This window comes from Anas platyrhynchos, chromosome 1, assembly GCF_047663525.1.
Source record: "Anas platyrhynchos isolate ZD024472 breed Pekin duck chromosome 1, IASCAAS_PekinDuck_T2T, whole genome shotgun sequence".
NCBI classification, from domain to species: Eukaryota; Metazoa; Chordata; class Aves; order Anseriformes; family Anatidae; genus Anas; species Anas platyrhynchos.
Window position 1 is genome coordinate 180553458 of NC_092587.1, and position 14563 is coordinate 180568020.

The 14563-nt window shown below is 50.2% G+C and overlaps 1 long non-coding RNA gene across 1 annotated transcript in view; it reads right to left on the minus strand.

The window, feature by feature from the left end:
• LOC113845450 (uncharacterized) overlaps positions 1 to 14153 on the minus strand; it is a 31149-nt gene extending 16996 nt beyond the window's left edge. The window contains exon 1 of the long non-coding RNA XR_011806450.1: positions 13974 to 14153. This is a non-coding gene — a long non-coding RNA (uncharacterized lncRNA). The remainder of the gene's footprint in view (positions 1 to 13973) is intronic.
• Positions 14154 to 14563: the final 410 nt, after the last annotated feature.

The following is a 14563-nucleotide window of genomic DNA, read 5'->3' on the forward strand; positions in this document are numbered from 1 at the left end:
ACATGGGGCTCAAGGGTTGAGATAACAGTAGAATTGATTCAAGTATTTACAACTAACATACTTGCTAGTCACAACATTCGGTTTGCTGTTAATATTTTTCTGTGTGACTATGTTGTATGTAGTGCATTCTCTGTTCTCTTTTTTCCTCTATATCTGATCAGAGAACATGTTGAAATCTGTGTTTGGTTTCTTTATCGTGCTGTAAGATGTTGGCCTTCAGTTTCGTCTGGTACTCAGGCCCTGCACTGTTCTCATTCTGGTCTCATGGAGATTGTCTTTTTGGAAATATTAAGAATTACACCACCTTCTTTTTCTCTCCTAGCAGTCAATTTGTGAATAATATCGGGGGTGGTGCCTTCTTCTTCTCTCCCTGTGGGCTAATTGCAGCAGCCTTTGAGTATTTTGGATACCCTTGGTCGGATGTTATCCTTCTATTACTAGTTCTAGTGTTTGTCTTCCTCCCTAAGGTCAAACAATTTATTAAGAATATCATCTAAGGACCTGTCCTGAGACAAAGTAGTTGTGGGTGGCAAGGTGTGTGTGGGGATATGGGCAGGTACCTGTCATGGTTTTCTCCTCCAATGGTTCTTAACTTCACATCTGAACAAGTGCAAAATCCAAGAAAACTGGTACAATGTTTGAAAGACGTATGCCCTGACCCTGGCAATACCAGAGAACTCCACCAGCTTGCTGCACTCTGCTGGGGTCTGGCTTACACCTATCAAATGTCAATTAACACTCTCCAGCACCCTCAAGAGGATAGGGAAGTTTCTGAATTCCATGATGAGATAACACACACTGTGACCACCCCAGAGGGCCAAACATCTATGGTATCAGTCGCCCCTATAGTAAAGACAAAACAATGGAAACGGAAGTCAGATTGTTTAGTAAGGGAAGAAGCTCCTCCTAAGGATGAGAGAAAAGAGCAAGAGGCAGGCAATTCTAAAGCAATGTCATCTTGGCAACATCAGGGAGAAGAGACCGAAATCATAAATGAATCAGAAATCACTCGATCTCTATCCTTGAGTGAGTTGCGAGAAATACAAAAGGACTTCAGTCGTCATGGGGCCGGATGGGATCCACCCAAGGGTACTGAGAGAACTGGCAGAGGAGCTGGCCAAGCCCCTATCCATCATCTATCAGCAGTCCTGGCTATCGGGGGAGGTCCCAGCTGACTGGCGACTAGCAAATGTGACGCCCATCTACAAGAAGGGCCAGAGGGCAGACCCGGGGAACTACAGGCCGGTCAGTTTGACCTCAGTACCAGGGAAGCTCATGGAGCAGATCCTCTTGGGAGTCATCATGCGGCACTTGAAGGGCAAGCAGGCGATCAGGCCCAGCCAGCATGGGTTTATGGAAGGCAGGTCCTGCTTGACGAACCTGATCTCCTTCTACGACAAAGTGACGCGCTGGGTGGATGAGGGAAAGGCTGTGGATGTGGTCTACCTTGACTTCAGCAAGGCTTTTGACACCGTTTCCCACAGCATTCTCCTCAAGAAACTGGCTGCTCTTGGCTTGGACTGGCGCACGCTTCGTTGGGTTAGAAACTGGCTGGATAGCCGGGCCCAGAGAGTTGTGGTAAATGGAGCCAAGTCCAGTTGGAGGCCAGTCACTAGTGGCGTCCCCCAGGGCTCGGTGCTGGGGCCGGTCCTCTTTAACATCTTCATCAATGATCTGGATGACGGCATTGAGTGCACCCTCAGTAAGTTTGCAGATGACACCAAGCTAGGTGCGTGTGTCGATCTGCTCGAGGGTAGGAAGGCTCTGCAGGAGGATCTGGATAGGCTGCACCGATGGGCTGAGGTCAACTGTATGAAGTTCAACAAGGCCAAGTGCCGGGTCCTGCACCTGGGGCGCAATAACCCCAAGCAGAACTACAGGCTGGGAGAGGAATGGTTGGAGAGCTGCCAGGCAGAGAAGGACCTGGGAGTGATGGTGGACAGTCGGCTGAATATGAGCCAGCAGTGTGCTCAGGTGGCCAAGAAGGCCAACGGCATCCTGGCTTGTATCAGAAACAGAGTGACCAGCAGGGCTAGGGAGGTGATCGTCCCCCTGTACTCGGCTCTGGTGAGGCCGCACCTCGAGTACTGTGTTCAGTTTTGGGCCCCTCGCTACAAGAAGGACATCGAGGTGCTTGAGCGGGTCCAAAGAAGGGCGACGAAGCTGGTGAGGGGCCTGGAGAGCAAGTCCTATGAGGAGCGGCTGAAGGAGCTGGGCTTGTTCAGCCTGGAGAAGAGGAGGCTCAGGGGTGACCTTATTGCTCTGTATAAGTACATTAAGGGAGGCTGTAGAGAGGTGGGGGTTGGCCTGTTCTCCCACGTGCCTGGTGACAGGACGAGGGGGAATGGGCTAAAGTTACGCCAGGGGAGTTTTAGGTTAGATGTTAGGAAGAATTTCTTTACTGAAAGGGTTGTGAGGCACTGGAACGGGCTGCCCAGGGAGGTGGTGGAGTCACCATCCCTGGAAGTCTTCAAAAGACGTTTAGATGTAGAGCTTAGGGATATGGTTTAGTGGGGACTGTTAGTGTTAGGTTAGAGGTTGGACTCGATGATCTTGAGGTCTCTTCCAACCTAGAAATTCTGTGTGATTCTGTGTGATTCTGTGTCATCCAGATTAGCACATCCTCACCTGGCTGCTTTGAAGCTGGGACACTGGGGCCAATAGCCAACAACTAGAAGCCAGTGAAGCCAAGCAGCTGGGATCCCTCTCTAGACAAAGGCTCATTGATAGAGTAATTGGGAGAGAGGCACAGGTTCTCAGCCTCTGGAAGCGACTCCTGGCAGCTGTGAAAGAAAGGTATCCCCACAAGGAAGATATTGTATATCAAGTAAGCAAGTGGACTACTATGGATAATGTGGTTTAATATGGAGAATTCCCACAGGTCTCCAGCACCTGTGGGAATTAGCTGTGCTGGAGATGATTTATAGTGATTTGAACAATGCCCAGACACCTAAAGACCCTGATGAAGTCCAGTGCACAGCATCTGTTGAGGGAGTTTTGAAACAGCAAAGATCCCATGGCTTGCCACAGCTGAGCAAACCAAGCTACCAGGATGACTATGAGAAGTTCCCATGACAGTGTTCCCACATTGCCCAATTGAGGAATTCAGAGAAATATTGTTGCCAGCTGCTGGCTTGAAGGACAAAGTCTACGTGACTGCTAATCACAAGGGGGTTGTTTTCTTGCAGGTGGGGTTGTTTTCTTGTAGTCGTTTGTCTGAGTGCTTTTGACCAATAATCTTGTGTGAGACACTATCCGCCCCTGTTAAGTTCACTATAAAAATCAGGCTATTTGGGTAATAAAATGGAGCATGATCTGACCATACTGGTGTCTGTCGTGCTTTCGGCCGTTCTTCCTGCAACCAGCATCCATGTGGCGGAAGTTTGTACAGGCTGCACCCTCATTACATGCCAGCACACTGGCAGCAATGGACTGGGAGGAGGGGATGGGGCCAACTGTGGATAATGTGTCCAACCAGCATCATAAATACAAGGAAAATCTCTCTGCCCCAGTACAGGCCTGCATTTCAGCCTTGGAAACACTCTCCCAATGGTTAGAAGAACACATAACTTCCTCCTCACCTAGACGGAAGACTCTTTCAGCCATTAAGTGCCATCATTCTCTGGCTCAAGCAAGGGAGAATCTGGGATGCACACCACAGGGTAACTTGTGTGGGAATAGTGTCAAGCAGAGGCAGGGGAGGTTTAGGCAAGACATCAGGAAGAGGTTCTTCACTGAGAGGGTGGTCACACACTGGAACAGGCTGTGCAGGGAAGAAGTCACTGCACCAAGCCTGTCGGAGTTCAAGAAGTGTTTGGACTGTGCAAACATGGTCAGACATGTCAAACGTGCAGTCACATGGTCTAAAATTTTGTGTAAACCTGTGTGGTGCCAGGAGTTGGACTCAATGATCCTAATGGGTCCCTTCCAACTTGGGATATTCTATGATTCTATGATTCTGTAATAGCTTAGTGGATAGTATTGCTGTTAGGAGGACGGTTGGACTAGATGATCTTGTAGGTCCTTTCCAACCTTGTGTTTCTATGATTCTATGATTCTCTCTACAGCTACCTGAGAGGAAGTTGTGGGGATCTTGGGGTCAGCCTCTTCTTGCAGGTAACTAGCAATAGGACTAGAGGGAACAGCCTCCAGTTGCACCATGGGAGGTTTAGGTTGGAAATTAGCATGCATTTCTTCTAAGAAAGAGCAGTCAGGCACTGGAATGGGTTGTCCAGGTAGGTGGTGAAGTCACCGTCCCAGGGAGTGTTCATGGAAAAGTTGGACGTGGTGCTTAGGGACGTGGTTTAGTGGGCAACATTGGTAGTAGGGTGATGGCTGGACCAGGTGATCTTGAAGGTCTCTTCCAGCCTTAGTGATTCTATGATTCTATGACTGTGGGAGACAATACAAGGGGCTTTTTAAAATATGTGAACAGAAAAAGGAGGACCAGAGAAAACATGGGTCCACTACTTGATGGGGATGATCTATGACTTGTTTGTCATCACTATGACTTGGTTGCCATCACTGAAACCTGGCGGGACCACTCCCATGACTGGAGTGCTGCAACGACCGGCTATAGGCTCTTCAGAAGGGACAGGCAGCGCAGAAAGGGTGGTGGTGTGGCTCTCTATATTAAAGAGTGTTTTGGTGTTGTGGAACTTGAGACAGGGAATTATAAGGTTGAGTCCCTATGGATTAGGATCAGCAGGTAGGCCAACAAGGTAAGCATCCTGCTGGGGGTCTGTTACAGACTGCCAAACCAGGATGAGGTGACGGATGAGGAGTTTTGCAGGCAGCTGGCAGAAGCTGCGAAATCATCAGCACTTATTCTCATGGGGCACTTCAACTTCCCAGACATATCCTGGAAATACAATACAGCTCAGAGGAAGCACTTTGTGACGTTTCTGGAGAGTATGGAAGCTAGTTTCCTGATGCAGCTGGTTATTGAGCCTACCAGGGGTGGTGCCCTGCTAGACCTTCTGTTCACAAACAGAAAGGGACTGGTGGGAGATGTGGTGGTCAGAAGCTGTCTTGGGCAGAGTGACCACTAAATGGTGGAGCTCTCCATTCTTGGTGAGGCCAGGAAGGGGACCAGTAAAACCGCTGTATTGGACTTCCAGAGGGCTGACTTTGAGCTGCTCAGGACACTGGATGGCAGAGTCCCTTGGGGGGCAATTCTGAAGGGCAGAGGAGTCCAGGAAGGTTGGGCACTCTTCAAGAAAGAAACCTTAATGGCACAGGAGCGGTCTGTCCCCATGTGCCCAAAGACAAGCCAGCATGGAATAAGACTGGCCTGGCTGAACAGAGAATTGTGGCTAGAGCTTAAGAATAAAAAGAGGGTTTATAATCTTTGGAAAAACTAAGGTGCTTAAGATAAAAACTAAGGTGAACTTAGATATGTTTTAATGGAGGACTTGTTAGTGTTAGGTCAGAGGTTAGACTAGGTGATCTTGGAGGTCTCTTCCAACCTAGACAATTCTGTGATTTTGTGATATTCTATGATTCTATGATTCCATACCATCGAACTCTTAACAATAAAGCCATGAGGAATGTAAACAAGTTAGAAGGAAAAAAGTGGTGATTCACAAGACACCTTGCTGTCTCAAACTTCTTTTTCTCCAACCGTTAAGATATGGAAGTTGCTAAATGTTTGCTGTTGCTGGGCAACGTTGTTAACCAATGAATAGTTAGTGGGAAAATACTGCTTGTAGAGCTAATGGTATGAGAAGGGAGCCTGTCCTCAATAAAGTGGTTGAAGTTATTGATCCTTAAACTTACCCAGGTGTCTGTGTGGTCATTACGGCACATGTCAGGACTCTGAACCTCAAGGAGAGTGTGAGAGGAGTGGATTCCGTCCCACTGTGAAAGTGGAACAAGTTCAGGACTGCCTAATGAAATTGGATGTGTATAAGTCCATGGGGTCAAATGGTATACATTCCAGGGTGCTGAGAGAGATGGCTGATGTGGTTGCTGAGCCACTCTCCATCATATTTGAAAAATGGTGGTTGTCGGTTGAAGTCCCTGGTGACTGGAAAAAGAGAAACATTACAATTTTTAAGAAAGGGAGAAAGGAAGACCAGGGGAACTACAGGCTTACATAAATTTGCAGATGACACCATGCTGAGCAGTGTAGTTGATACAATAGAGGGAAGGGATGCCATCCAGAAGGACTTGGACAGGCTGGAGAAGTGGGACCATGAGAACATAATGAGGTTCAACAAGGCCAAGTGCAAGGTGTTGCACTTGGGCTGGGGCAACTCCAGGTATTTATATAGACTGGGAGAAGAAGAACTTGAGAGCAGCTTTGAAGAGAAGAACTTGGGGGTCCTGCTGGACAAGAAGCTGGACACGAGCCAGCAGTGTGCACTTGCAGCTCGGAAGGCCAAATATGTCTTGGGCTGCATTAGAAAAGGGGTGGCCAGCAGGGAGAGGGAGGTGATTGTCCCCCTCTACTCTGCTCTTGTGAGAACCCACCTGGAATATTATGTGCAGGCCTGGGGCCTTCAGCACAAGAAGGATGTGGAGCTCTTGGAACAGGTCCAGAGGAGGGACACCAATATGATCAGAGGGCTGGAGCACCTCTCCTGTGAGGAAAGGTTGAGGGAACTGCGCTTGTTTAGCTTGGAAAAGAGAAGGCTCCAGGGAGACCTCATTGCAGCCTTCTAGTACTTAAAGGGAGTGTATAAACAGAATGAAGAACACCTGCTTACATGTGCTGATAGTGATAGGACAAAGGGAAATGGTTTTAAACTAAGGCAGGGGAGATTTATGTTAGACATTAGGAGGAAGTTTTTCACTCAGAGGGTGGTGAGGCAGTGGAACAGGTTGCCCAGAGAGGTTGTGGATGCCCCATCCCTGGAGGCTACTGTGGTGGCTGGCAACCCTGCCCAGAGCAGGGGGGTTGAAACTAGATGATCTTTAAGGTTGAATGAATGATGGACGAGGTGGGTGCCCTGATGACAGAAGATACAGAGAAGGCAGAGGTACTGAATGCCTTCTTGGTCTCTGTCTATACTGCCAGAGTCTGCCCTGAGGAACCCTCCCCTCTCCCCCCACCCCCACCCCGAGGCCCCAGAGGAAGTCAGAATAAAGGAGTTTGCCTTGGTTGATGAGTACTGGGTTAAGGACCGATTCAGCAAGCTGGACATCTGTAAATATGGGGTTACTAACTCAAGAGAGGTTCTCCTTCTCCCCTACTCTGCCCTGGTGAGACCCCATCTGATCCGACTGCTACGCCATGGGCCCCTCTGCTGCTACAGCCATCAAAGGCCTTGACAACTTAAAGCAAGACATATTGTTCAAAGGGAATGGAAAATGGAGACTTGTATGTAATCAAGAAAAGGAGTGCAAAATGGGGACTGTTGAGTCGTGGAACTTGGAGAATTGCTTGTTACCTTTTCTGATCGTACATATGTATAGGTGTACTCGAGTTTAGTAAGTCATGGAACTTAGAGGATTGTTTGTTATCTTTCCTGATTGTACGTATGTATAGGCATACTTGCGTTTAGTATGTCAAGCAATGTTCTGTATATTTAGAATGTTTGATGTTTTTGTGTGCATGTTGGTGGAGCGTAGACTCCCTGCACACCCAATGCTGTTTACTTGCCTTTTATACCTTTTAGAAATATTTGTTTTATAAATATTACAAAATTCAGATTGAGTTGAGACCTCATTTATAACAATAAATACGTAGAATGTGATGGTCAGGAGGATGGAGCCAGTCTCTTCTCAGTGACATCTTGCCGAGGCAATCAGCTCCGGGGCAGATGCGTTCTGCAGCAGAGCGGGGGATCGGGACAGGCAGGGCTAATTTTTCCAGTATCGAGCCTACTTGAGGGAGCTGCCACGACCCAGCAGCCCTCGTGAGTGAGGCTGACAAGGCGCAGGCGGAGCCAGCAGCGCCCCTCCCCCTGGCCATTCAAAAGCAGCCCCTAGGGAGCAGGAGTGACCAGGAGTGTAGTGACCAGGGTGGGCAAACAGAGCGGCACGGCAGTTAGCAAGGCAGGGCGGGCAAACAGGGTGAGCAGGGAGGGCAGAGCGTTCCCCCCCGGCCCATACGAAAACCTCCTGTAACGACAGTCTCCCATTAGCTAGGCTGCAATGGTCTCCACCAGGCATGGTGCTCTCTCCAGGAAGACGGTACACACCCAGACCAACTGCCCATCCAAAAATGCAGCAGTTCAGGTCACTGGATGCACGCAGCAGTTCGCGCAGGCAGGGCGAGCAGGCAGGGCGGAGAGCAACCCCTGCCCACACGAACACCTCTTAACGACAGCTGTTAGCTAGGCGATAATGGTCTTCACCAGGCACGGTGAGCTCTCCAGGAGGTCGGTACACACCCAGACCGACTACCCGTTAAAGAATGCAGCGGTTCAGGTCACCAGATGCAGGGAGTGTCAGAGCCTGCTGCTGCCATCGGCGGGAGGCAGAGACACTGCGTGCGTGAGGTGCAAGCAGGTGGATGACCTGATCCACATGGTGGCGGAGCTCAAGGAGGAGGTGGAGAGGTTGAGGGCCATCAGGGAGTGTGAGCGGGAGTAACTCCCTGCAGGGCCTCAAGGAGAGGTATCGAGGTGAGACACCCCAAATGGGGGTGGACCCCCTGCCCTGTCGCCGTCGGGCAGAGGGAGGGGATCTGGGAGTTGAGGAGGAATGGAGACAGGTCCCTGCTCGACATGGCAGGCGATGCCCTCCCCTTCCGACCCCACCTTCCCGGGTGCCCTTACGCAACAGGTTTGAGGCCCTGGAGACTGAGAGACCAGCAACTGAGGAAGAGATAGAAAGTGTTCCCAGGAGGATGCCTAGGGCGAGGAGGTCGACTCCACGCATCAGGACTGCCTCCACCAAGAAAGACAGGAGGGTGATTGTTGTGGGAGACTCTGTCCTTAGGGGAACAGAGGGCCCTATTTGTCGGCCTGACCCTACCCGTAGGGAAGTCTGCTGCCTCCCTGAGGCCAGGGTCAGGGACGTTGCCAGGAAGCTTCCCAACCTGGTACACCCCTCTGATTATTATCCTCTTTTGATAGTCCAGGCGGGCAGTGACAACATTGAAGAGAGAAGCCTGAAGGCAATCAAAAGAGACTTTAGGGGGCTGGGACGGTTAGTGGACGGAGCAGGAGTGCAGGTGGTCTTTTCATCCATCCCTACGGTGGCAGGGAGGGGTACAGAGAGGACAAGGAAAGCCCACCTGTTAAACACGTGGCTCCGGGGCTGGTGCCTACGCAGAAATCGTGGGTTTTTCAACCATGGGGCACTTTACTCAGCACCTGGCCTGATGGCCGCAGACGGGTCCCTATCTTTTAGGGGAAAAAGGATCCTGGGCCAGGAGCTGGCAGGGCTCATTGAGAGGGCTTTAAACTAGGTAAGAAGGGGGATGGGGCTGAAGCAAGGATTGTTGGGGCTGTGCCAGGGGGAACAATGGTAAGGCTGGGGGATAAGGCAATGGCCCAGCTGACGTGCATCTACACTAATGCACGCAGCATGGGTAACAAACAGGAGGAGCTGGAAGCCATCGTGCAGCAGGCAGGCTACGACTTGGTTGCCATCACGGAAACGTGGTGGGACCACTCTCACGACTGGAGTGCTGCAATGACTGGCTATAAGCTCTTCAGAAGGGACAGGCAGCACAGAAGGGGTGGTGGTGTGGCTCTCTATATTAGAGAATCTTTTGATGTTGTGGAACTTGAGACTGGGAATGATAAGGTTGAGTCTCTTTGGGTTAGGATTGGTGGGAAGGCCAACAAGGCAAGCATCCTGCTGGGGGTCTGTTATAGACCGCCGAACCAAGATGAGGAGATGGATGAGGAGTTCTACAGGCAGCTGTCAGAAGTTGCGAAATCTTCAGCGCTTGTTTTCATGGGGGACTTCAACTTCCCAGACATATCCTGAAACACAACACAGCCCAGAGAAAGCAATCTAGGAGGTTTCTGGAGAGCGTGGAAGATAGCTTCCTGATGCAGCTGGACACTGAGCTGACCATGGGAGGTGCCCCACTAGACCTTCTGTTCACAAACAGAAAAGGACTGGTGGGAGATGTGGTGGTCGGAAGCTGTCTTGGGCAGAGTGACCACGAAATGGTGGGAGTTGCAGGTAACAATCAGACTGTTTAGCTCAATTAAGCAAAAATCATGGGGTGTCAAGCCAAGTCAGATAAGGGAAGAAACATTACCACCTCACAGAGTGAAAAGTCACTAGAAATTTCAACGATAACAGGCTGGCAACAGAGCAAGTGCCAGGTCCTTATGTTGGGTCTTCCTAGGATGGAGTCACCTTTCCCTGCAGCAGCCCACACAGTGCTGTGCTCTGTACTCATAGCTAGAACAGCACTGGTATCACTCCAGTGTTGTGTCTATTGCTGAATAATACTGACACTGCATCTGGACTCCCTCCAAGCCCCCAAGAGCCAGCAGGCGGGGGGTGGGCAAGTGATGGGGAGGGGACATCACCAGGGCAGCTGACCTAAACCAACCAAAGGTAAATTCCATAACACCTGATGTCACACTGTCCTAGTTTCAGCTAGCATAGAGTTAATTATCCTTCAAGTAGCTGGTAGGGTGCTATGTGTTGGATTAGGATGAGAAGAGTGTTGATAACATGCTGATGTTTTAATTGTTTCAGAGCAGTGCTTACACCAAGCCAGAGACTTTTCAGCTTCTTGCTCTGTCCTGCCAGTGGGCAGGCTGGGGGTGCAGCAGGAGCTGGGGGGGGACAGCTGACCCAAACTGGCCAAAGGGGTATTCCATACCATCTGACGTCATGCTAAGCAATATATAGGGGTGGCTGGCCAGGGTGGGGGGCAGCTGCCTGGGGATAAGCTGGACATCGGTCAGCGGGTAGTCAGCAATTGTGTTGCACATCACTTGTTTCATACACATTATTATTATTATTATCATGTCTTAATAAACTGTCTCTATTTCAACGCACAGGCTTAATTTTCCTGTTTCTCTCCCCCATCCCAGAGAGGGAGGGAGGAGGGTGAGAGAACAGCTGTGTGGTGCTTAGCTGCTGGCTGGGTTAAACCACAACAGTCCTTTTGGCACCCAACGTGAGGCACAAAAGGTTGACATAACAACAGATCTGACCAGAGTGTGTTAAACTAAAATTGGTGTAAGTATTAGGAAGAAATTCTTCGGTATAAGGGTAATGAGGCCCTGGCACAGGTTGCCCAGAGAAGCTGTGGATGCCCCATCCCTGGAGGTGTTCAAGGCCAGGATGGATGGGGCCCTGGCAAACCTGATCTAATGGGTGGCATCCCTAGCTATGGCAGGGAGGTTGGAGTTAGATGATCTCTAAGGTCCCTTCCAACCCAAGCCATTCTGTGACTCTGTATGATGTCATGCTCTGCAATAGAAGCTGGGGGAAAAAGGAGAAGGGAGGAAACACTTGTTATGAAGCTGTTTGTTTTCTACATACACTGAGGCCCTGTCTCCCAGGCAGTATCTGAACATAGCCTGCTGGTGGGAAGTAGAGAGTACTTTTTTCTTCTTTTCATTGCAACTTTTGCTATTCTTTCATTAAGCTACTCCTATCTCAAACCTGCAAGTTTTTTCCTCCATCCTATTCATCCCCCCATCTCCCCCCACCTCCCATCCTGCTGAGCAGAGGGACCTGAGAGAGTGTTTGGTGGTTAGCTGCCTACCAAAACAACAGGCTGGAGAAATGGTCTGACAAGAACCTCAGTTCTGTTGTACAACAGAACTGAGTACAACAAGGAGAAAGCAAAGTTCACCTGGGGAGAAACAACCCCGGGCACCAGTACATGCTGGCAGCTGCCCAGCTGGAAAGTGGCTTATTGGAATAGGATCTGGGGTCCTGGTGGACACCAAGCTGAACGTGAGTGCTCTTGTTGCAAAGAAGGCTAATGGTACTCTGGGCTGCATTAGGTGGAGTGTTGCCAGCAGGTTGAGGGTTGTGATCCTTCTCCTCTGAGCCACACCTTAGATGAGGAGGGGACTGGGGAGTCTCTCACAGGAGGAACAGCTGAGAGGGATGAGACTGTTCAGAAAGAGAAGAGAAGGCAAAGGGATAGCTCTTCAGTGTATACCAGTATCTGAAAGGAGGACACCCCTAAGCTTCTGTGGTATCCAGTGACCAGACAAGAGGCAATGTCCACAAACTGAACCTCCTGAACCTCCTCCCCACTGCTAGTGCCCAGCCCCAGCTCAGGTAAAGCTGACCTGGGCACACTCAGAGTTACCCTGTCCCACCACATGGGCAGTTTTAATAGCCCTGGCTGCCAGGACAGATCACAGAATCATAGAAGATCCTGAGGTGGAAGGGACTGTGGGAACAAAAATGTTGTTTTTGCACCAGAATTGGTAACATAAGCACAGAAAGTACCAGACATGCTGCTTCTTGGGAATGCTCAATGTATGGGAGGCAGGAGGAGAAGAAAGACAAGTACTAAATCTATATTCAAAAGAAAAGCATTTACTGGGTGTATGTGACCATGTAAGAAAGAGGGGTTTTTTTTAGAGATGTTACATTCTTTAGAGGGAAGGAATGTGGCATTGATATGCTTCAGAAAGCTTACCAGAAAACCTTGAAAAATGCAGGTAACAATCAGACTGTTTAGCTCAATTAAGCAAAAATCATGGGGTGTCAAGCCAAGTCAGATAAGGGAAGAAACATTACCACCTCACAGAGTGAAAAGTCACTAGAAATTTGAATGATAACAGGCTGGCAACTGAAAGCCATGTATTATCTGTAAAGCATCGGATAGATTGTGACCCTGGACCATGCAATCAATAGGGAAACAGGGTAGGGTCCCAGTTGAGAAATAAATGATATAAACTGTGTTATGGAACTAGTAGGTGTGCTCCTGCTTGCAGGATACCCGCCATTGCAATCGCGAATAAAAAAGTACTACTTCACTGAGATCATCGCCTGAGCCTACGTTATCGGCCACAGAGTGTTTCTCACAGGGACCCAGGGTGATCATTGAAACCAACTCCTGACCCTGCATGGGACAACACAACAGACCAACCTTATATCTAACAACATTGTCCAAATGTTTCTTGAACACCGACAGACTTGATGCCGTGACAACACCCCCCCTCCCCCAGGAAACCTGTTCCAGTGCTTGATCACCCTCTCAGCAAGCTGATGTCCAACCTCACCTTCAGCATCCCCCCCCAACAGACTCCTCCAGTCTGCTCTTCCACCCTGCCACCCCAGAATGCGTGAATATTTGCCTGCTCATTATTGGGGTAGCAGGGTGGATTTCTGTGAATTAGGGCCACCTCTGCTCCCGTGCCCAGCCGAGCCACAACCCATTGTGTATTTTGCCAGCTCAGCTGTATTACACGCAGAGGGGAGTGTGCAGGCACCGATCCCCCGCAGTGTGTGGGGGGAACAGACCAAATGGCTGAGCTGTGCAGGAGAGGGGCTGCCCCCTCCCCAGCCTGGTTTGCAGGGGGCCACACAGAGGGGGAATGAAGGAAGCCGCACACCCCGCAGGTGGCTCCATGCCCCCCGTCACCCCAGCAATCACCGGCGGCCGGAGAGGCCTGCTGCAGCCACACACATCCCTCAACCCCACCGCCCACCCCGCATCCCCCGAGGCCTCCATCCCACTGCCCCCCATGTCCCGCACTCCCCACTGCTCGCTGCCCACCGCTGCTGTGGGGCCACCCGGCCTGACCTCCCCTGACCCCACGTTTCCTGAGGCACGTTAATGTTTCGGCAGTGAGGTGATCTGACAATATCTTGCTTTCCCAGACCTCTGTGACAGCCGCCTGGGCTAGAGGCCTGGTGGCTGCCACCAGCCCAGCGTGCGGGCCAGCCAGGCACCCCCTCTCCCTTTGCATCCTTTCTCCACAAAATCTTTTTGCGCTGGGACCTGCCTGTTGCACCGGGTGCTTTGGGCCAGTTACGCTCCCAGTAAGAAAAGCAGCCGGGCTTTGTAACATATCTGAAATGCTAGGTATCAAAGCTAACAGTAACAAGAAAGAGAAAATTTTAGTAAATCTTACATCCCTTCAGATGTTAGGACCCCCGAGTTGTGCAGCGCCGGGCAGGCCTCCCCTCCACGTGCAGCATGCTGTGCAGACACCATCGGTAGAAGAGGTTACCTCGGTGAGCTCATTCAAGCTCATATAGGATTTCTTACAAGAAAACAGCTCTATTCATCATTTCTTCTGTCAAACACAGAGGATGTTCTCATGAGAACTCAGCGCGCTTTTAGATAAAGGCAAGGCCGTGCAGGTGGTGCAATCGCCAGGTCGGAGTGGGAGCTGCCTGCAGGCTCCTGTTATCATCACCCTGCTGAGTTTGTCCTGCGGCTGAGGGAGATGTGCAGCACGGCACAGGCCTGAAGGTGATGCTATACGTGCAGCAAAGACTTGTGCCTACTCAGGTTCACTGTTATGTGGATCCTTGATGTACAATGGTCTTTCGATCAGGATCACTGCAGGGGCCCATAAAAGCAGCTGGAGATCTCCATCAGTCTGGATGCATTTTGAAAGAGCCTCACATTAAGAGCAGTTGTTCTCTGTAGAGAGGGGCTCAGGATATTAGTAAGGAATGTGCTGCTCATGTTGATAAGGTAACAGCCTGCTGTAAT